This window comes from Typopeltis vanoorti, chromosome 21 (genome assembly GCF_054136105.1).
Source record: "Typopeltis vanoorti isolate ZY-2024b chromosome 21, IOZ_Tvanoo_1.0, whole genome shotgun sequence".
NCBI lineage: Eukaryota > Metazoa > Arthropoda > Arachnida > Uropygi > Thelyphonidae > Typopeltis > Typopeltis vanoorti.
Genome location: NC_143569.1, coordinates 38105046 through 38128844, shown reverse-complemented (window position 1 = coordinate 38128844; position 23799 = coordinate 38105046).

The following is a 23799-nucleotide window of genomic DNA, read 5'->3' as shown; positions in this document are numbered from 1 at the left end:
ACCAGTGTCGCACATCCGTGAACAAGCACTGATGTGTTTCGCACAGTCTCCATTCATACACGATTTTTATAGTCTACAAACCTTGCAATTGTTTAATGTTATGTTCTTGATAAAAATTTTATCACATAAAAAATAATAATGTCATCCAAAAGATGCAAGTCCAATTCTTCTACTGCTAGCAAGAAAAGAAAAACATTGACTTTGGAAACAAAACTCAACATTATTAAGGATTTTGAAGGCGGAATGAAAATTTGTGAGCTATCAAAGAAGTTTGGTCTACAGGAATCCACAGTAAGAACAATCATAAAAGAAAGGTTTACAGATTTTGGAGGACATAGATTCTAATGAGGAACGAATTGTAGCCACAAGGCAAGGAATAAAAAATTCATTAGCTTGCTATGAAGAAATTTTGCGTGACAAGAAAAAGACATTATGCTGTCAGACGAATCTATTAGATTTTATGAAACCATCGACATTGAAATAACTTTCTTTTTTTTATGTACGAAAAACTACAATAATGATTATATTTCTTAAAAAAATATAGGTGTTTTTGTAAACCTTTGGTCCCAATTCTATGTTTGTATATATAAATTACATGCAAAATTATACCCTGAGTTACGCGAATTCGACTTACGTGCTTTTTGTTGGTCCCACCTACCGCGTAACTTCGGGGTTTTACTGTACAGCATAAAAACAATAAAAATCATACATAAAGGAAACTTACAGTATTAAATTCCATCATGGTGTTCACTTCTAAGTTATGTATATATAGCCTATATATATATATACACATACATACAGGGAAATCCGAAAGTCATGCACATCAAAGTTGAAGCTGAGCCGCTTTGAAGTGTTGCAATTCTAATTATTCATTTTGCCTATAAATGACACCCTAGGACTATTGGCCACTATCATGTAATCTATCTGCCACATGTCAGGTATTGGAGCAGTAAGTTATTTTGGAATGTTCTTATGCCAAATATTGTGGAGGAGTTTTGTCAGAATTATCCCGACTCTTGTTGCTCAAAATTCGACAATTACAAGATTAATCAAATGTTTTCAGGAAGCTAGATCAGTTGCAGACAGACAGTGGCATGGAAGACCTTCCATTTTGATTGAGACTGAAGTACACAATGTGTTGCAACATTCACCTTTCAAAGAGTCTTAGAAAACTCGCTGCACAGACAGGTATATGAATATCTCATCGATACTGTTGCCAGTCCCAAGCCCAGATAAAGGAGGAGGGTTTGGCAATGGGCTGACAACCCATTCCTAGAAAAAAATATTTTTGTTGAGAAGGCTAAACAATATGAAACCGGACTGACCCTACAGAAACAATGTATGCAAAGGAAAAGGTTAACGAGAAATATTATGAAATTCGAAATATGGAATGTCAGGAGATTATTATAGGCTGGTAAAATGCAAAATGTATTTTGCATTTTACCAGCCTATTGAAATATGGTATGGATATTTCAAATTTATTGAAATATGGTATGGATATCACAGCACAGCCTTACAGGAAATAAGATGGAAAGGACAAGGAGTAATTAATAAAAATGATTATAAGCTTTACTTTAGTGGTCCTATAAAACAAGAACGAGTTGGTTTCATTATAACAAAAAAGGTCTACAAATTAATATTAGGATTGACATCAATAAATGAGAGAATATGTAAAATACGTATTAAAAGTAAATTTTGTAACATTATATTTATAAATATTAGTGTTCCGATTGAGAATGCTGATGAAAATGTTATTGAACAATTTTATGATGATTTATAAGGGTGGTCTGAAAAGTTCTCAGCCTAACAATGAAAAAACGAATTTATAATTTCAAAATTATTTTTATTTTTCAACATAATCTCCCTTAAGACTAATACATTTATTCCAGCAATGCTCCAGCATCATTATCCCGTCCCTGTAGTGGTTCTCATTAAGATCTGCAAAATATCCCTCTACAATTGCAATCACCTCTTGATTCGAAGAAAAACGCTGACCAGCAAGGAAGAGTTTTAGTTTTGGGAAGAGATAGAAGTTAGAGGGAGCCAAATCTGGGGAATAGGGTGGATGGTCCAACAATTCATAGTGCAGATATCTTAATTTTCCCATTGCCAAAACACCTTTCTGGGAAGGTGCATTGTCCTGATGAAAGATGATTTTTTTTTCTTTTTCTGCAAACAGTCTTTTTTCACGAATTTTTTCGTCTAGTCTGGTTAAAAGATCTGATTAATATTCCCCGGTTATTGTTTTACCTTTTTCAAAATAATCAATAAACAAAATGCCTTTAACATCCCAAAACACCGATGCCATGACCTTTCCTGCTGACTTTGTCACTGAACAACCGGCTTCTGTCTACTGTTTTGACTGCTGTTTGGATTATTGTGTATAATGGTGAATCCAAGTCTCATCCATAGTAATAAATCGATGCACGAAATCAGTTTTATTCTTGTTAAATGCTCCAAGTACTGTTCAGAGATTTTCATGTGAGTGCATATTTGATCTGCTGTGAGCATGCGTGGTACCAATCTTGCGCAAAGCTTTTTCATTTGCAATTCTTCATGCAAAATATATCTTACACGTTCTTTTGAAATGCCTGTAGTCTCAGCAATTTCACGATCGGTTACTGTATTCATAATTCGTTTTATATGGTACTGTTTCAGGAAAGATAAAAAATGCTTGTTCCTACATTACTTACTGCAATTTTTTTTATCAAAAAAAGTTATCAAAAGTCATTTGAACAGTTTTAGTTTTTTTTTCCTTATCAACATAAATTCTACGATAAGCAAAATGACTCCCTACACTTCGGCAAACAAGCAACATCCGGATTCATATCCATTACTTGCTGCTTAAGTAGGATGACTATACGTACTGTTTTGAACGTGACTACCGTTTTTTTTTTCGTATTTCCCGGCCGTCCCGTTGTTTTAAAAAAATGTCAATTTTGTCCCGTTTTTAATAAAAACTATAAATATACTTTAATATTGTCAATCATAAATTATTATTCATAACTGATAATTGTATATCAATATCACGGATACCAGTAAATTGTATAACCATAGAGTCGCATAGTTCAATACTAAATATCGATATTTGCAGTGATTTATTCAGAGAGAGAGGGAAAAAAACAACGTTGGCAACATTTGCAGTGCCTGTTTTTCTATAGCGTTAGTTTTTGTTTTGCCTGTATGCTAACCAGTGGCTTTGTTATTCAATGCTGGTTGTTTATTATTATTATTATAAAATCTCCATGGAATCAAAGACTCATCGTGGGAGGTCCACTGTTATACACACAGTTTATCATACTGTGCCTTAAATATATTCACTGTCTCAGCACACACCACACGGGCAAAGCATTCCAATCACTCACCATTCTCCATGCAAAAAACCTGCTCCTCACTCCCTTGCTCACCCCCCCCCCCCTTATACAGCTTCCAGGAATGACCTCTTGTTCTCCTGATATCCTCACCCATTCTGTGCAAAACCTCCCCAACATTAATCTGGTAATAACCTCTTTATCAACTTATGTCTCAATCATATCCCTCCTCCTCCTCCTATCCACCAATTTCTGCAAATTGCATTTTATCAATCTGTCTTCATACTCTACATTCTAGAGACCAGAAACCACCTTAGTCAATTGCCTCTGAACTTTTTCCAACGCAATTTCATCTTTTTGAAAACCAGGTGACCAGATCTGTGCACTGTAATCCATATGTGACCTGATCAACGCCTTATACAAAGGAAACCATAACATCTTTACTTCTACAAATCAATATCCTCCGCATCGTTCCCATTATCCGCTGTGTTGTCTTCACTATTTTAGTAACGTGTCCCCGAAATTTTAGGTCCTTTGTACAATCGCTCATTTCCTCTACCTCTTCCAAGATATTTGCACCGATTGTGTACTTTACATCCCATCTCTGCTTCCCAAATTTCAAAACCTTACACTTTGAAACATTGAATTGATGTCCCCACTTATTTACCCATTCAGCCAGTGTATTCAAGTCCGCTTGCAAAAGCTACAGCATCCACACTACTACTGACAGCTCTCCCCAACTTTGCATCATTTGCAAACAACTGCTCATAACCATTCAGACCTTTCCAGATATCATTTACACACAAATTAAACAGCAATGGACCCAAAACAGACCCTTGAGGTACACCACTAGTAACTTTCCTCTTCTGGGATATCGCTCCTCCATAGACAACTCACTGATACCTATCAGACAGCCAATCTCCAATCCAGCAAACCATTCTACTGTTCAGCCGTTCCAATTTAATTACCAGCTTGTCATGTGGCAATTTATCAAACGCCTTTGCAAAATCTAAATATACCACTGTATATGCAACACCCTTATCCAACGCATTTGTCACTTTATTATAAAAAGTAAGCAGGTTGCTAAAGCTTGATCTTCCTTTAGTAAATCCATGCCGCCAAAGAGTATTTTTCTGTTGTCAACCCAATTCTGAATCTTATTCCTAACTAACTTCTCTAATACCTTGACCACAACTCCCGACACAGATTGGTCTATAATTCAAAGCCTTACTCTTATCACCTCCCTTATTAATTGGAACAATTTTACTCTCTTTCCACTCTTTTGGAACTTGACCCAGTGATGGACTCATGTTGAAAAGATATACAAAAGCTGTTGTTAACTCTCTGGCACATCCCCTCAAAACACGTGGAGAAATAGCATCAAGTCCCACAGCCTTATTTAGATCAAGTCTATTCAATTCCTCATATACCTCCTGTTCACTTACTAACAGTTCCTCGTTTCCCACTGCTTTCAAGTTCTGCATGATGCCACATTGACAAGAATGAAATACCTTTAGAAATTGTTCACTAAATGTCTCAACTATATCCTCCGCAGCGGGTATCATTCCTCTGTTTTCACCAATCAATCCCATCCTACCATAATCATTCTTCTACTGGCGACATATCGAAAAAACTCCTTGGATTTTTTTTTGGCCGCTTTAGCTTACTGCTGCTCATACCGCATTTTTGCTACCCTTATCAAGCTAATCACCTTCCTCGCCTGCTCTTTGTACTTCTCATGCAACTGGTTGTTATAAATACTCATTTTGTGTTTCTTCCATAATACCTTCTTCCAGATTGCATACCTTATCTCTTGATTCATGCATTTTACACCTACTCTATTACCCTCTTGACCCTTGGAATACTCTCTGATATTGCCTCCTCCAAATAGTTCTTGAGTATGGCCCAAGCAGCATTGATATCCTTTCCATCCCGTTCCTCTTTCCAATTTATTATCGCAAGCTGTTTCCGGAGGTTTTCGTAATTACCAGTCTTATAATTCCACATATCCCTTTCTAACAGCGTCCTCGAATGACTGGTTACCCTGCACGTGGTCATTCTACCAACTGGTGGAAGATTTGACACCTCGTTTATAATAACATTATCTGATGAGATGACCAAATCCAATACTCTTGATCCTGGTGTACCCTCTGTTACGTGCTGCCTAAGGTAATTATCTTTCAAAAACTCCAAAAACTCATTTTCTTTACCCGCAGATGCAGTCTCTTGCTTCCAGTCTATATTACCATAATTAAAGTCGCCCATAATGATAACTCGTTTCTTACTAGCTAGGCCAATTTGCCTATGCATTTCCTTCTCATTACCTTCCATATTACCAGGTCTATAGCAACACCCAACTAAATATTTCATCCTGTTTACTTCTACCTCACAACATACCGCCTCAAAACCGTGACCACGATTTGCACCTTGCAATTTCACCTTAGATGGGCACAACTCATCTGCTATCATTAACAGTACTCCTCCCTTTCTTCCCTGTCTATCTTCACGAAAAATATATATCCGTTCATCTCTATTCCTGTCAGGATGTCATCGTCATCTAACCACTTCTCACTTATACCAACAATTTTGGGGCGAACAGACTCGAGCAAAGCAACAATTTCGTTCCCCTTATTTCGAATACTTCTAGCATAAGTGAATAAACATAAGAAATCATCACTGCTTCTACAAGTCCTACGAACGTCACTCCTACGATGTGACTCTTCAATACCTTTCATATTTAAGTTTAAATTTCATATTTTTTAAAACTTTTAAGCCTTATTTTTTAAAGGTTTAAGTCTATCCTTGCAATGTCAAAGAGGCAAAACTGCATTTTTAATGATCTCCAGAAAGAATTCAAATTTATTTAACTGGACAAGCTGTGTGCAGGTGATGGAACAAAAGTACACATTTTTTTTTCCTGAAATGAGCGAAAAATGCCTAGATTTTTAAGACTTTTGTAATATTGTAAAGTTTATTCTTTGTCTTCCAGGAAGTACAGCACCTGTTGAGAGAATATTTTCTGTTATGTGGTCAAAGGAGAAATCAAATTAAATGTTGAGACTGAGGGCAATGTTAGTTGTAAGACAAAATTGTATCATGGAGTGTGAGATGTTTTATGAAAAGATGTTGCGAGCCCGAAATTTGCTGCATAAGATCTCTTCATCAGAGAAATATTCATGCTGCGATCGTGATGAAATACAGTCCCCCTCTTCGTCTACCTAAATTTTTGTATGGGTTCTGTCACTGAAGAATAATGGTAAGCTCAATATGTTTATATAATGGAACTTTTTTTTATTGTCTTACATTTTCGTTAATGCAGAATATTACATGACACCCGCCCGTTTTTGTCTGAAGGCAATATGGTCAGCCTATGCTTAAGCTATTCTAAAATGAAAAATATTATATCCAGTTGTTTTATTGTTATCTCCTTTGGAACCTCATCTTCACATTCCATTTGTTCTTTGTCTTCATATGCGCTTTGTTGTTCAATTTCAAGAAGATCGTTCTCACTGAAATCTTTTGAATTTGAATTCAATAATTCTTTAACATCCGTATCAACACCATCAAAATCAAGGTCTTCACCAATTGCAACGATTTCTTCAACCACATTGTTCACAGGATTTTGAAAACCACTTAGTGCATTCTGGAAAAAGGTTTTCCCAAAACAGCTCTCATGCAGCTAGAAGACAGTTGCTCCCACGAGTCATGAATGTTTTTATTGAGTCTTTAATGTTAAAATTTTTCCAAAATTCTTGGAGCCTAATCGCATTTTTTTCCGCTGTTGTTTCTACTTCCTTTGAGAATGTCTTTTTAAGAAAATAGGCTTTGAAAGTTGCAATGCCGTCCATGGGTTGTAGTAATGATGTCATATTTGGTGGAAAAACTAAAACTTACATTCAGATCACTAAGAGAATTTGGATGACCAGGTGCGTTATCTAAAAGCAAAAGAGTTTTGAAAGCTAAATTATCTCTTGCAATAAGCTTCAACTGCCAGGCAAAAATAAGACTTAATCCAATCTTCGAATAGGCTTTGGGTAACCCAAGCCTTCTGATTGCTCACCAAATTACAGGTAAAGAGTTATTGTTACATCCTTTTAAAGTCCATGGGCCAGTAAACACTTGTTGAGGCTTGAATTTTGCATTTTTTGCGTGGTAAATTTAAAGGCGCATTAATTAAACTCTTGCCGCATATATAAAGGGATTTTCGCAATTAATTTTCGCTGCGTTAATCAAATCCCGCTCTGAACAAAACTGCATTAAGCAAGGGATATCTGTACTCGATAGAATGACTTACAATTTCACATGGATGCTTATGACAGATGTACCAACTTAGGAAAAAAATCTCGCTGATAGTATTGCCATCTATGGCCGAGACCTAGAACTTTTCAGAACACACTCGTACAAAAAAAAGCATGTGAAGGCATACCAAAAAATGACGCTATGATTGTATTAGGAGACTTCGATGCTAAATTAGGGAAGGAAGACATGAAGAAACTAGTGATAATGATAATAGAATTCCTCAGTTTGCAACAACTAATAAATGAAGAGTAATGAACACAAATTTTCCACATAAAAAGATACATTTAGGAACATGGATTATTTCAGCTACAAATGAGTGTAATCAAGATAGGTCATGTTTTGATTTCTAAAAGACGGCAACATTAGTTATTGATGTAAGAGCATTTAGAGGTGCAAACTGTGACTCTGAATACATGTTGGTTTGCGCAAAATTGAGACAAACAAATTCCTTGTATGCCCCAGAGATCAGTTATCCCACGAAAGGCCAAAACGTTACTATAAGGCTGCACAGCAAATTTGTGTTTTATACAAATTAAATATCAAAAATAAATTGTATGCTTTTTTTCCTTGAGTATTTGTATTTTATGCTAACGCTAATAAAACACTTTGGAGCCTTCAAGTTAAAATATCTATTAATAATAAAATGAGGGTACATGGAGCTATTGAGACTGAAGTTTTCATCCAGTCATGTAGTCTTTCGAAGATTATGGTAGCTAGCCTCCACCCCTAACCAATCAGAGGATATTTGGTCCAAGAATATCAGAGATTTTAATTGTTACCCATGTACAGAGAGAGGGAGTATGGCAGACAACCAACTCCATCTCGTGGTCCCTACATCTAACAGACAACATTAAGACAATAATATATTGTCTCTAATAGTGTGAATTCTATGGTCACATTTCTGTAATTTACGGGATGAAACATCTCCCCTCCAACTTTCCATGAGAAAGCTCCTACTTGCCAGGTCGACTAACTGTGGAACTGGTCGATAAAAGGCTTAGAAAAAGTTATTCAAGCCGGTGACTAGAATGGAATACCCTTCTTTAGGGTGGTCTGGCACTAGTAATGCAAAATCAATTTTCACAAGATTACACAGGCCTGTGGAGATTTATTTCTTTGTAGAAGGGAGATTCAACATTTTTGGGATATATGCATTTTTTTTTGTTTTTTTTTGGATTGTATATCATAATAAATAATTTTATTTGGCTATGATCAAACTGTATCAGATCTACTGTTTCAGTGATGCAAACACCATTTTCACAAAATTACACAAGCTTGCAATGAATTATTTATTTGTACAAGGGAGATTCAAAATTTTGGAATTTATTCATTTTACATTGTATTTATCTTTCTTCTATTTTGCATTGTATGCCAATGAATAATTTTATTTGGCTGTGATCAAATCGTATCAGATCTACTGTTCTACGATATGGTGACTGATAGTTGAAGACATTTGACAGCAGTTGACCAATAAATTAGCTTGCTAAATGAGTGTAATTTTTCAAATTTGTGAGAAACGGTGTAAATGAGATGCAATCAAAATATCCAAATTCATAAGGAGATCTTGAAGTGTAGATATGTTATTGCTACTGATTTGGTGGAGAGTAACCATTGTGAATGTGAAGTCCAGATTCTCCTCATCGCATACAGAGAGAGGGAGAGAGTGGGTGGAATTTACTAACAGAGTTGCACACCTCTTGGCCAGGGATGTACTGGAGACACTTTGCGATAACTGGTACTTCAAATTTATGATAGCTCATCGAATCAACTAAAACAATATTACACGTTTTGCATCAATTGCAGCCACTTAAAATTAAAATTATACTATATGCATTATAACTAACTGGCTAATCCGAAGTTGGATTTGCAATCCTTGTGTTACAATCTCTGCCAGTATTTATATGTATTCTTCCTAATTTGACCATATATATTTTTAGGTATGTAGGTTTATAGGCTGTATGACTGGGGAGGGTGCATCCAATAATTGTAATTTATTTCCATACCAAATTAAAAAGCATTTAGTTTTGAGTTAAACAATCAAAACCATATACACAATTCATATTCATTCTTAAGTTTATTGTTCATAATGGATGATTAAAATCATATAATTCGAGAAATTATTATTTTGTTTTATTAGTATAAACTTGGGCACTCACTTCAAAGCAATCTGGAACAAAAAGCAGCAAAGAATAACTATCATAGTCGATCTGGCAATAAGAATTCGTGCATTGTTAGCTTTTCAGGGTCATCTGTATGTTAAAATGGTATTCTGGAACAAAGTATTTCTCCATTTACTGCAGAAAATTGAGTGCATAAGTAAACAGTTCAGAAAATAGATTTTCTGTGCTCTCACTTGAGAATTATTTCTAGTTCTCCGTTCCACAAGCTAATTATCATTTCCACTCTCCTACTCAGATCAAATTACCAAATCGATCCATTTAGAATTTGATTCTGGAAGAATATCACATATTCTAGAGGAAATTCCAGCCACCCTGGATTTCCCAGTGGATAAACCGTTCTCCAACTAACAGACTACGAGTTCGAATCCCACTGTGGACATAAATGTTTGTGATTGTCTTTAGGTGGAAATGAATTTCATCAGCTGGTGTGAGACCACCACCCCGCTTATTGGAAGTAAGAAGTGGCTTGATAAAGTTCCACGCTTTGTTTCTAGTGCGCAATTAATGGACTACGGGAAAAATAAATGAAACATATATATATAATTAATTAAAATTGGAAGAAAAATCCTTATCCCACGCATGGTACGAATGTATTTTAGCTTTAAAGAACATTTCGTAGTTGGGTGATAGATTAAAAAAATCGTGCATTTATTGAAATTATGAGAGTAACACTCGCTGAGCTGATTTTAGATGAGGGTGCCTCATTGCTAACCTCCATTTTCAACTATTAGACCAAGCATTTGTGTTTTTCATGAAGAACAGAAGCATATACCATCTTTATAACAAATAAATCGTGCATCCAGCAACGCTGCACTTACCACCATCATTGTTTATTATATATATATATATATATATATATATATATATATATATATATATATATATATATGGGAATAAATTTTTAACTTGGGTATATTGTATATTAGGATAACCAAGCAATTTTATATGCTTGGTCATTTTAGCTCCTAATCCCAAGTATGCAAACAATTAAGTTTGCGCCTGAAACAAAGTTCAAGTCTAAAGATGGTACAACACCAGGGCAACTCATTGTAAAGGTGGTTAAAGCTTTGATCACTATTCTTAGTATTTTCCCATAATGTAAAGCACATCTCACTAGAAGATGTATACTGCAATGCATTATGGGTGGGGTCACTACCCAGACCGGTTTCGACCTTTTTTGAGGTCTCCTCAGTGAGTAGCTAGACCCTAAATACCAAGGTTTTAGTAATACAAAGCCTTATCAACTTTACCTATATAAGTTGCAACAAGGTGTATTAAGTTTTAATATATATATATATATATATATTATATATATATATATATATATATATATATATATATATATATATATATATATATATATATATATATATATATATATATATATATATATTTCTTATATACCTTAAATATACCTTAGCAAGTAAGTTGCTTCAACTATCCTGTTATTAGTGTGACAATGATGTAATACTCTTCCTAGAGAGGATAAAATCCATAAAGAAAGCAATGGGCATATGGATTCCATTGAAAAGTTCTCAGCTCTTAAATTAACCCTAGAAAAATCTCATTATATGATGATTTGCAACTGGGAAAAGGAACTTCAGATACCTGCAAAAATGTAGAGAATAATTACTTACCAGTGTTACGAATCAAAATTGGAAGCCCAGATGCTTACAAAGATCAGTGGAGATGCAAAGCGGGGATTTATGACATGTAACTAGACTCTAAACTGTGACATGAAATACACCACAGACAATGAGCAGATAAAATTTACAGGTTATATGAAATAAACATAAACACAAAATAGAAGCTAAACGTCTAGGCCTGTTACTCAAAAAAATAACTGGAACAAAGAAAAAACAACTTAGTAACTCATCCCACAAATACGCAATTGACTCTGTAGAAAAATGGTGTGCTGATATCTTAAAAAGTTTACATTAAATCAAATGAAATAACTTTTCTTATATAACTAGTAATAAACATGGCATAAAACTAAGTGGGTCTCACTCCATATATATAAAATACATCATAAATATAAAATAATCTAAAGCAGGCTTGTCCAAAGAACTGTCCGTGGGCCGCATGCGGCCTGCTCTGCAATTTTGTTTGGCTCGCCTGTGGGTTTTGATTTTCACGAGCGAAAAAATAAAATAATTTGAATCGAATACGTATTAGATATTTTAATTCTATCACTAATTGATAATCTCGATATTGGTAATTTTATTTGGTGTTTTTACATCACTATATACCCACGTGTTTATCAAATATTAGATGTGTCAAAGAAGCGTTCTTACAGTGTTTGGTTCCAACGCGCATGCTCCGGGCGCTCAAGGGTAGCCGAGGCCGTTTAGCCGTATCTAACTTTTGGAGACTGAGTGGGCAGTTCAATCTCCACTGATAGCCAATCAAAGATAGCTGGTCCAAGGCGATCACTAATTAATCGGTAGGCAGTGAAGAAGGCGGATAGCAAGTGTCGCCATTTCGTGGTGCCTAACCTTAACACAATACTTTTTAATGTCTGAAAATAGTGTAGGTTCGACGGCCGATTTTCTTGAGTTTACGGGCCGAAAAACCCGAGTTTCCGGAAGAAAAACCCGCTAGCCCGTGCCAGAGATCGACTAATTCGGGAACCGGTCGAGAAAATGTTAAGAAAAAGTTCCTCTAGTCAGCGACTAGATTCGAACGCCTTTTGTCGTGCGGTCAAGCGCCGTAGGGTGCAAACGCCACTTCTACTGAGCTACACAGGCCCTTTGGGAATAATAATAATAATAGAAAATGAAGTATACCTATTACGCATAAATTTATTGACAAGTACATTTCTGAGCCATCTTCCAACTGGGTTGAGATAATTTCATCAATTTAAATGCAAATAAAACTCAGTTCTTTTTTTCTTGGGAAAAAAAATACTGGGAAAAAGAGGAATCTTTTTTTCCCAGTATTCTTTTTGACGATACCCATATTTCCAGATAATTTCAGATTTCTCTTCTTGGAATTACCCTGACATCAAACCTGTCCTGGCATAAACACATTATAATCATTGCACATCCTCAGCTTAAAGAAAACTAGGATTTCTCTTTCATTCAAGACGTTACTTCACCCCTGAACAGCTGCTAACATTATACAAATCACAACTCCGTCCATCCAGTTATTGAATATTGCTCTCACATATGGGGTGGGGCCATGAAATCTCCCTCAAAATGCTTCACTCAATACCAACGAAAGCAATGAGACTTATTAATCACCCATCTCTTACCAACTCAATCTCTCTACCCCCCCCCCCCCCTACTTTCGCACAGACGTTTGGTTTTCACAATATATATATTCTACAAATATTTTAATGGGAAAGGATCGTGTGAAATAACATCAATAATTCCCCTACTTAGTACTAAGCACGTTGGAACACGTGCAGCTACTGCTCAACATCCCTTCACAGTGCACCTATACATATATGACTACTACTATTAACTCGGTGTTGAGATATGTTCATTTATAAACTGACTAAAAATCCGACAATTATAACAAATTGAGATTTATTTGAAAATGCAACATGTTTCGTTGGGATTGACTTCATCAGGCGTTAACATGTTCATTGCCAAACACGCGATATCGCGCGATGCGAGCTCTCACCAAACGGCCGATCACGCGTTATCGCGTGGACGTCGCTAACTAAATAAAAAAAATAAAAAAAATTTGGCCACCACACGAAATTCCAATTTTCAGCTTGGCAATGAAAGTGTTAAGAACATAGAAAGCTATTAAAAGACACTGAAAAAACATTGAGACACTCTAAAGCTATACAATTATAAAGCTATAATATTCCACTGTAAATTACAGTTATTATGAACTTGAGCTATAATCCGTGTTAAAGTTCTATTGTTGTATACTTGTGCGTGTGTGGAACCACGCGATCTACAGTATCTGATAGTAGAGCTGAAAGAGTCAGGCAAATTATAGCTGAGATTATTGTTCATATGAAGAGGGGTCCAAGGTGATTTCTTTTGACTCGACAATGCGGCGTTCTACCTCATCGTGGGAATGTATAGGTTTATAGTTGTTGTCCAATTTACTTCATGTTGGCGGCTTTCGTTGTTCGTGTTTATTGAAAACAGGACATGGCCTGATAGGGCAGTAGCTCTGGTTCTCTTGTAGGCAATGTCTCTCTGGGGTTACTCGAGACGTAGGAGGACAGATTTCTCCGTTTGGCCATAGTAAGGTTTTTCCGCATTCACATGTGACTTTGTATACACCTGGGAATTGTAGAAAGTTGTGAGATTGTTTGTAGTTGCTGAAACGTGATCTTATTTTTGGAAGAGTCGAGAAGCACGTTTGTATGTTAAATTTCTTTAAGATTCTGTTCAGTTTTTTGGACAGTGTGCTGATATATGGCAAGGAGATATAACCTTTGGAATCGTCCTGTGTCTCTACGCTTCTACGTTTACTCCTCATAGAAACAATTCTTGCAATCAACAATGCAAAATCTCCTGATAATATATCCCCTGCTGAGAAGCAGGGGATATATTACCAGGAGAGTCTTTTTGAGGTCACCTCAGTGAGTAGCTAGACCCTAAATATGAAGGTTGACAATTGACAATTGACATTTATTCTTTAAGGGTGAAGCAAAATGCTTTTCATATTCCCCGCTATCTGTCGTGGATTACAGTGAGGGTAAAATTTACGAGCAGTTTGCTCGCCCTGAATGGGCATGGAGATTATGTATCGCTATAGGAGGCTAATATAGTTTTGGTTTTCTATGTTTGAATATGTCCGTTGGCTCGTATGCTACAGCATGTTGAACCAAATCGTTGGGATGTGTGGACGTCTTTAGAAAAAATTTGGAAGCTAAGGATTGTAGATAAGAGAGAATATAGGGAATATTTGTGTCTCTGTGGAGTTGGCTGTTTCTAACATACCACGGGGCGTTCAAAATCATTCTCAAGCACTTGTTCTGCACTCGCTGTATCTTAATAATGTTAGTATTAGAGGTGTGGCTCCAGGCTGGAGAGGCATAGGTGATTATAGGACGAATCGTCATCTGGTATAGCTGCAATTTGATTCTGTTGCTGAGTTTGCTATTTCTATTAATTAGCGGGTAGATCTGAGCTATGGCTTTAGATGCTTTTGCACATGCAGACTTGATATGTTGGTTGAAAGATAGCTTTTTGTCGAGAATCACACCCAGGTAATTTGTTTCTTTCTGCTAGGGAATTTTAGTATTGAATAGTAACACATCTCCTGAAGGAGACATTGGCCTTTTTGAGAAAAGAACCGCTGAACTTTTCAGGGGGTTGACTTCCAATCTCCACTTGGAGAACCAACCCTCCAGCTGTAGAAGATTTTCTTGAAGCTTTCTGGTAATGAAGTGGGGTCTGAGAGATCTGGTTAGTATTGCCGTATCGTCCGCATACAGTGCTAAAATGGAAGTCATCGGATTGTGTGGGATGTCTGACATGTATACAGAAAACAACAATGGAGCCAGTAGAGATCCCTGCGGCACTCCAGCAAAGATATGGCGCTGGGACGATGTAGAACCGTTAATTTTAACTTGCATTGATCTATTTTGAAGATATGAACGAATTAGATGAACCATTTTTAGTGAGATACCGGCTGAGATAAGTTTGTGCAGGAGTAAAAAATGCCAGATTTTGTCAAATGCTTTAGATAGGTCTAGGAATACAGCTCCTGTGCACTGGCGCCAGTTATAGCTGGTGGTGATATATTCCACAATTCTGTGGATTTGCTGGGTAGTACTATGGTATTGTCGAAAACCAAACTGTTCTTTAGGGAGGATGTTTAGGTCATTTACTGAGGTTTGGAGTCGTGAGAGGATGACCTTCTCTGCAACCTTACCCAGATTGGAGATGAGACTGATTGGACGATAATTCTGCGGTAAGTGTGGGTCTTTGCCTGGCTTATGTATAGGAATCACATCAGCCATTTTCCAGGTGGAAGGAAAATAGTGAAGTCTTAAGATTGCATTTATTATACTGGTCAGATGCACTATAGCTTTTCGAGGCAGCAGCTTGATCACCCTGTTTGAGATGCTGTCTGGTCCAGGAGCTTTTTTGTTCTTAAATTTTTTAATAATATCATATAACTCAACAGGTGATGTGGGTGCAATATGATCAGCACTGGTATCCGGGAGGTTTAGTGCATGCCTAACCTGTCTGTGGATTTTGTACAGATGATTGAAATTAATGTTGTTATAAGAAGGTTTGCACTGATCCTCAAGATTTTTAAGTATGGCTTCTGCCTTATCTGCATCTGTGTGGACTAGGCCCTGGTTTGAGATTATAGGGGGGAGGGATCTGTTTTTATTTTTGATGTTTCTCAGTAGGTCCCAGATAGAGTGATCAATAGGTGAGATAGAGGCTAACTTTTTATCCCAAACTTCGTTTCTATGTGTTTTAAGTGCATCTCTTACTGCTCCATTCAATCTGTTAAGCACTGTCTTATCCTGAGGTGCGCGAGTGTTATGAAATCTCTTCCTAGCTCTGCTCTTCTCTCTGATCAGGTCCATAATGTCCTCAGGCAAACGATCAGGCTTGGGAACAGGTTTCTGAAAGGTTGAGACCATTATAGCGGACTTAATCTGTTGGGTGAGGCTAGTCACTGCAGATTCCACATCTTCTGGTGTGCATATGTGAGGGACGAGTCCTATTTGATCCTGAAGTGCTTAAGACAATCTCTCCCACGATATGCCTGAATGAGAAGGTGGGGACAGGCATTCTTGTTCTCCCAATTGCAGTAGAATTGGGTTGTGATCCGACGACAGCTCGTTTAGTGATATAAGGCTGTACTGTAGTTTAATGTTTTACAGGATGGCTATATCCAGGATATCAGCAGTGCCAGATGTACTGAGATGAGTTGGTTCGGTAGGTCCAGCCACAACAGCATGGTTTAATCCTGTGTAGCTAGAAAGGATGCAACCATTTTTGTTAGTAGATTTACTGTTCCAAGGCAGGATGCTTTGCATTGAGGTCTCCAGCAATGATGACCGGTCCTTTTACTCCAGGGATGGCATCCAGATCTGAGGTGAATAATGTCTTTAATGGAGGGTTGTACGCAGAAAAAATTTTGAGGGTTTCCAATTGAGTTTGTGAGAACATTGATTCCTGTGATTTCGAGGTTAGTGGTAGTAGGGTTGGTTATTGAGTGATGATTGATATAGTTTTTGATAAGGGTGGCTGTACCTCCACCTCTATACCCAAGCCTGTCGTTTCTGTAAATCTGATACCCTCTGATTTTCAGGGTGTCAGCAGGCCTCAGGTGAGTTTCATTGATTAGCAGTATATCTGGGTTGTATCTATTGTTAAATTGTGAATGAAGCTATGTTATGTAATTTATTTTTTTTTCATTCACATTTAACATTGCTTATTAAATATTAATCATGGCTCATATAAATTTATTTATTATTCCTTGATTAAGAATTACTAATTAAATATTTATTTAAAACCTGACCTATTATTAACTTATAAAATAATAAAATGTATAGAATCTTGTATAACTAAATATATATGGTGTAACGTAAAGTGTTATTTTATATTTAACTGTATACGTAATCAAAAGGTTAAAGAAATAGCTTAAATATTATATTGTTCTTATTTGTGAAATATTTAATGTTATGTAATCACTCATGTAGCAGTAATAGAGCATACATTACATTGGCGAAATGTTTACGCTTAGTCTATTGTCATGGAAACGCACGCGTAAACAACCACGAGTGGAGTAGAGCGTGGCGTTCGAACGTAAGGTGGGAAGGAAGGTCATAGATAGAAACAGAAAGGAGAAGGAAGGTCATAGTTAGGACAGAGAGAGGTAGAGAAGAATTATTATTAAGCGAGGGAGGAGAGAGTTTTGCGGAACCAGAAGGAAGGCAGCATACAAGTAAAGAAGTAAAAGAAGATTATAGAATCCTCAGGGCAGAAATTTATGAGTATAGTGTTCGGAAGTGAACCTATAAGTAGTGAAACATAAAGTTTAATATTATAAGCGAAAACTGCTGTTGTTATGAAGAAAGGTTGATGCCGTAATCAGATAAAAAGGAAACTGGACAGTCAATGCGAGAATTCTGATTAGTTCTAGTTAATCTGGATCACGATTAAATTCTATGTTGCCCTAGGAAAAGGTTATATTGATTACTTGGAGAAGAGTGAACAGGAAAAGATATTAGTACCTAATTACTGTTGTTTGGAATAGTGAAGTGCGACTTACAGTAATACAGTTTAAACTATGGAGAAATTTTATTATGTGTGTTCCTCTAATGTTAATTAAGTTAATTCATAAGTGCTCTCTCAATAATTTGATGTGTTGAAGAAATTGTCTGGTAAGAGTAGTTGTATAAGTTTTTCTATTCTAGCATTAACTGTAATATATCTCCGATGCTCAAGGACCGGAATATATTTGTTGGAATATTGCTTACGTAGTTTATTGCCTGCTGTGAATATAAACATTGAGCTGATAGATTTGTGAAGTCTGAATAAATGTGAAGTTGCTATGTTAACTTGAGATAAGAAGATTTGTGTTTTTTTGAGACTGTGAATAGTATATGAAAGTTAGAACATTGAATTAGCATCAGTGACCTAAGAAGATGTGTTAAGTTAATTGTATAGTTCCATTTTAAAATAGAGTTCTTGTATTTGTTGACCATATCATATATTAAATGTTTTATTTTGTTGATCTAAACATTGTGTTTGCCTGAATTCCTTATTATTGCACCGTTCATAAATATTCGAATCTTGTGGGAACCCCAAGTAAAAATGATAATAGATGATTCGGCCTAATGAGATGACTGTTAACTTAATTTAGAACTGATCCTACTATTTATATAGACTAATCTAAGAATAAGGTGGCGCAGTATAAATATAAATTTCCCTACTTTTAGATCGGTGATCTCTTCTCAATTAGTTATTTTAATTATAAAAGTGACTTGGACTGGATGGTAATTAGAACACGACAGAAAAGAGTCGTCACGACACTATTATTGAATTCCTGGATTTCTAACAATTTGTTTTTTATACCGTTGGCATTCCAACCGATAATCCTAAGAGAGTTTGGGACGATTTTTTTTCTATGCATCAGAGAGTGCAGATAATATGGATTGGGTTTGCTGTAGGAATCTTTTTGTGACACTTAAGGATGGATTTGAGTTGCTGAAATCCTGCAGCATGTTTGCAAGAGAAGATGTGATAACAGCTGATAGATTTGAGTGTGGATTATTCCGGTTCTGCGTTTGTACTATCTGTTTGGAGCGGGCCACATCAGCATATGTTCTTACTTAATGTTGAAGATTCGTTTACTTAAGGGGCTCAGTTAATGATGGGCGAGCACCTGTTGTCATGTATTCACTCTTGGAGAACTGAGTAGCCTGAGCTTCAGGAACTCTCGCACTAGATGACGAGGTAGATTGATGACCTGGATCATTCCATCTGTTTTTGGGGTGATGTATACACCCTCTATAATTAGCAGGGTGAGGATCCCCACAATTAGCGCACTTAGCCGGGGTGGATTTTGGCTTGGCGCAGGTGTTTGTGGGGTGATTCTCGCCACATTTTAGGCATTTGAACTGAGCTTTGCATAGCTTCTGGGCATGGCCAAATTTTTGGCATCGGTGGCACTGCCCAGAAGATGATTTCTTTCTCAATGGTTCTGGGGTGATTTTGAGTCCACAGATTGATTTTAAATTATAAATGTCTTTGTAAATGTTATGAATTTCTACTAAAACTAAAGGCATAGGTGTCTTATTTGATCTAAACATTCTAGTGACCTTTATGGGGGGTAGTTCCTGTAGGTTAAGGTCAGTAACTATTTCATCTGTGTCAATATCCTCGGAGACTCCTCGTAAGACTACTTTCAGATTTTTTCGGAGGCAAGTGAAAATGTGTGATATTGGGTTCCTCTAGTGTCGAGTTCCTTTGTAAGATTTCTATAGTCAGCCACCGTGGTGGGCTGGATTCGTATTCCCTCGTCTGCATTTTTAGCAGACGTGTAACGAATCTGTGAATTAGCCATGATGGTTCTGAGTGATGTCCATCTCTGCTTTTCCCTTAGGATAATCGGTGGCACCTTTTCATTGGAGGAAACAGAGGGATCTGAAGTGGGAACATCCTCGTCCATACCAACAACATTTGTTGACTCAGCAGCAAGAATTTTTCTCTTCTTACGTGCGTGGGTTTCTTCTTGATCAGAAGGATTAGAGGTAGAGACAACTAGATTGAGTTTTTCCTCCATTTGAGGGGAGTCTTCATTTTCCTCAACATCGACTTCAGGTGAGGAATACAAATTTAAGTAGCCGGGCCAATCCCGTTCAAACTTTTTGAGGAGCTTTTTAATAAAACTGAGTGCTAGCTTTTTATCGAGTGACTCGATAATAGTGTCGGGGTTAATCATGCTGGTAGGCCATGTCAGCTTGAACTTCTTTTGGAGTTTATCAATGAGTTCAAGAGCTGGCTCTTTATCGAGCAAATCAGTGAATACGTCTAGGTCAGGTACGCTCATATTAGTTTAACTGCGTATGTGCGTTAATAAAATATCCCGCAGGTCTGAAGACCTGCCAGCAGAAATTTTTGTAAAATATCCCGCAGCCGCAAAGGACTGCCAGCAATATCAAGCATAGGCTTGTCAACCAGTAATAAGATGTTAAAATACAACAACAATGGCGATATTAATGGTAGTAGGCCTAGCGTATCGCCTTTGTGAAGCCAGTTAACTTACCTGGATAAACCAGTATGGAAAATAAAATGCCTGTTTATGGCAGCAAGCAAATAATTGATATTACTAATGAATAAGCATAAATCTCTAAAAACCTATCAGTCAAATTCACAATTCACCATCAATAATACACGACACAAAACACTAACACGCGAGCCGCCATCTTAATCCATTCTACCCTGATACGAAGGTTTTAGTAATACAGAGCCTTATCAACTTTACCTATACAAGTTGCTACAAGGTGTTTTTATTTTGAATAAGAATCTCTGGAGGAGATATAGATGTAAAAACATTTCTTTTACCTTGGGTAATGTATATTAGGGTTACCAAGTAATTTTATAAACTTGGTTATTTTTACTCCTAATCCCAAGCAATCAAACAGTTAAGTTTGCGCCTGAACGTAGTTCAGGCGCAAACTTAATGTATTTGTTGTTTTAAGGATACTTGCGACATAAGACTGAATGATATAATCACGTAATCACAAGAAAGATATTTATTTAACCAAATATTTCGGTCTGGAAATAGCAGACGATGGTCTGCTATTTCCAGACGATGCAAATTCAATCATGTTTCTACTTCAAAATATTTCGTTTCATACTTAGTGATATAACATCACGCGGCATGTTCTAATTTCAACGATCTATTGTTAGTATTCTAGCTTGTATATTTTTTAAACTGTTCTTGTAATACCACCGACGATGGTCTGCTATTTCCAGACCGAAATATTTGGTTAAATAAATATCTTTCTTGTGATTACGTGATTATATCATTCAAACTTAATGTATTGCACCCATAATGTATTGCAGTATACATCTCTTAGTGAGATGTGCTTTACATTATGGAAAATATTAAGAATAGTGATCAGAGCTTTACCCATCTTTACAGTGAGTTGCCTTGGTGTTGCATCACCTTTAGACTTGAACTACGTTCAAGCGCAAACTTACCTGTTTGCTTACTTGGGATTAGGAGTAAAATAACCAAGTTTATAAAATTACTAATATATATCATATTAGTAATTTAATTACTAATAACCCTAATATACATTACCCAAGGTAAAAAAACTTATTTACATCTATATCTCCTCCAGAAATTCTTATTCAAAATAAAAACACCTTGAAGCAACTTGTGTAGGTAAAGTAGATAAGGCTATGTATTACCAAACCCTTGGTATTTAGAGAATAGTTACTCACCGAGGAGACCTCAAAAAAGGTTGAAACCGATCTGGATAATAACCCCACACATAATGTATCGCTGTATATACATCTCTTAGTGAGATGTGCTTTACATTATGGAAAATACTAAGAATAGTGATCAGATCTTTACCAACCTTTACAATGAGTTTCCCTGGTGTTGCACCACCTTTAGACTTGAACTACGTTCAGGCGCAAACTTAACTGTTTGCTTACTTGGGATTAGGAGTAAAATAACCAAGTTTATAAAATTACTTGGAACCCTAATATACATTACCATAGGTATAAAAACATATTTTGATATATATCTCCTCCAGGTATTCTTATTCAAAATAAAAACACCTTGTAGCAACTTGTATAGGTAAAGTTGATGAGGCTCTGTATTACTAAAACTTTGGTAGTAGGATAAACGATGAATCAGGAGAGGATTGATGGCGTAAGATGAATACCGGCATGATGGTTGTTGTTGCGAAGAATGTTTTTGATTTCAGTGGTGATTAGTGAGGTTTAGATTTTGTGAATCTTCTTTGATAGCGGAATACAAGGTAAGACTTTGACTTTTGATGCAATTTTCCGGCCCTAGCCCATTCTCTTTGCCATTATAAATATTTCATCCCTCATTGTACACAAGGATGGAGAATGTAAAAGATATCAAGGACGCCATTCATCAGATATGTCACTTGACATTCTCAAATTCTTCCTAAAGAAATTTGAAACAGATTATCCTGGTTGCTTGAATCTCTTCGCTCAAGTAAATGACACTGAAGATGATGATTTGGACATCGAAGAGGACATTACACCTGTTCCACCTACAAAAACTCCCAGACAGTTCGATTGTTCACAGGAGGAACAATCTAATAAAAGACGCTGAACATCGGAAGGTGGAATGGAAGATGATGTAACAACTCAACAAAATCGGATCACCCAAGATAGAAAAGAAAAGGTCCCTCCAGTTATCATTCGAGATAAAGATGCATGCACCTCAGTCTCAAGATCCCTAGGAGAACAAAATATCAATTTCTCCTGGGCAAGAAATACTGAAGAGGGTGTAAAGATTCACCCTACCACTGTCACAGATTATCGCATGATGACGAAAATGCTTGACAACTCTAAATTGCCCTTCCATTGTGCTAGCAAGCGAGAAGAACTTAAAAGTAGTTCTAAGAGGAGTGGCTGAGGGCATTACAACTGATGAGATCACAGCTGACCTCATCGATCAAGGATTGATGAGGTCAGCTGTGATCTCATATAGGTCAGATAAAACACCAATACCACTGGTGTTGGTCGAAATCTCCAACACACAAAAAATAATCTATGAATTTACTGACATTTGTAAGCTTAAAATTACAACCGAACCTCTAAGGAAGAAGGCATCGACAGGGCAGTGCCACAGATGCCAGAGGTTCGGGTGTGCCCAAAAACTGTGCTGAGCTGCTCACAGATGCCTAAAATGCGGTGAGGGTCACCAAACTAACTCCTGCACCAAGTCTAGATCCACACCTGCCTGCTGTGCCAATTGCAGAGGACCACATCCCTCTAATTACAAGGGATGCCTTTTCCATCCAGAAAACCGAGGATCAACAAAAACTAACCAGGCTCCTCCAAGCAATGATACAAACAACGAAACAGGTCGTCCTCTAGATCATAATACCTCACATTCGGCAACACAGGAAGGCACTCGACCTTCATCCATGTCCAAATCTTATGCAGAAGCGGTAAGAACCCAGACTCCTTCACAGAAAGAGCAAACAAGCTCTAATCTCACATCAGCTTTAACCTCATCACTTGCAACAATGCTGCATGAATTCAGCAAAACAAGCACCTCACCATCCTCCAGAAAGAGATTCTATCTAGAAACACAATCCATATTGACAGCTCCCTATAATTTTTAAAAAATTTAAACCAAATTCTCTCATGATAAAAGCATGGAATGCCAATGGCTTAACAAATAAAATTCTCGAGCTGCAAGAATTCGCAAAAAGATATAATGCAGTCATAATCTTGATCAGCGAATCCCACCTCAGACCATCAAACAACCCAAAACTAAGAGGTTATATTTTATATAGGACAGACAGACTTAACCCTAGTCGAGGCGGCACAGCTATTTTTTTC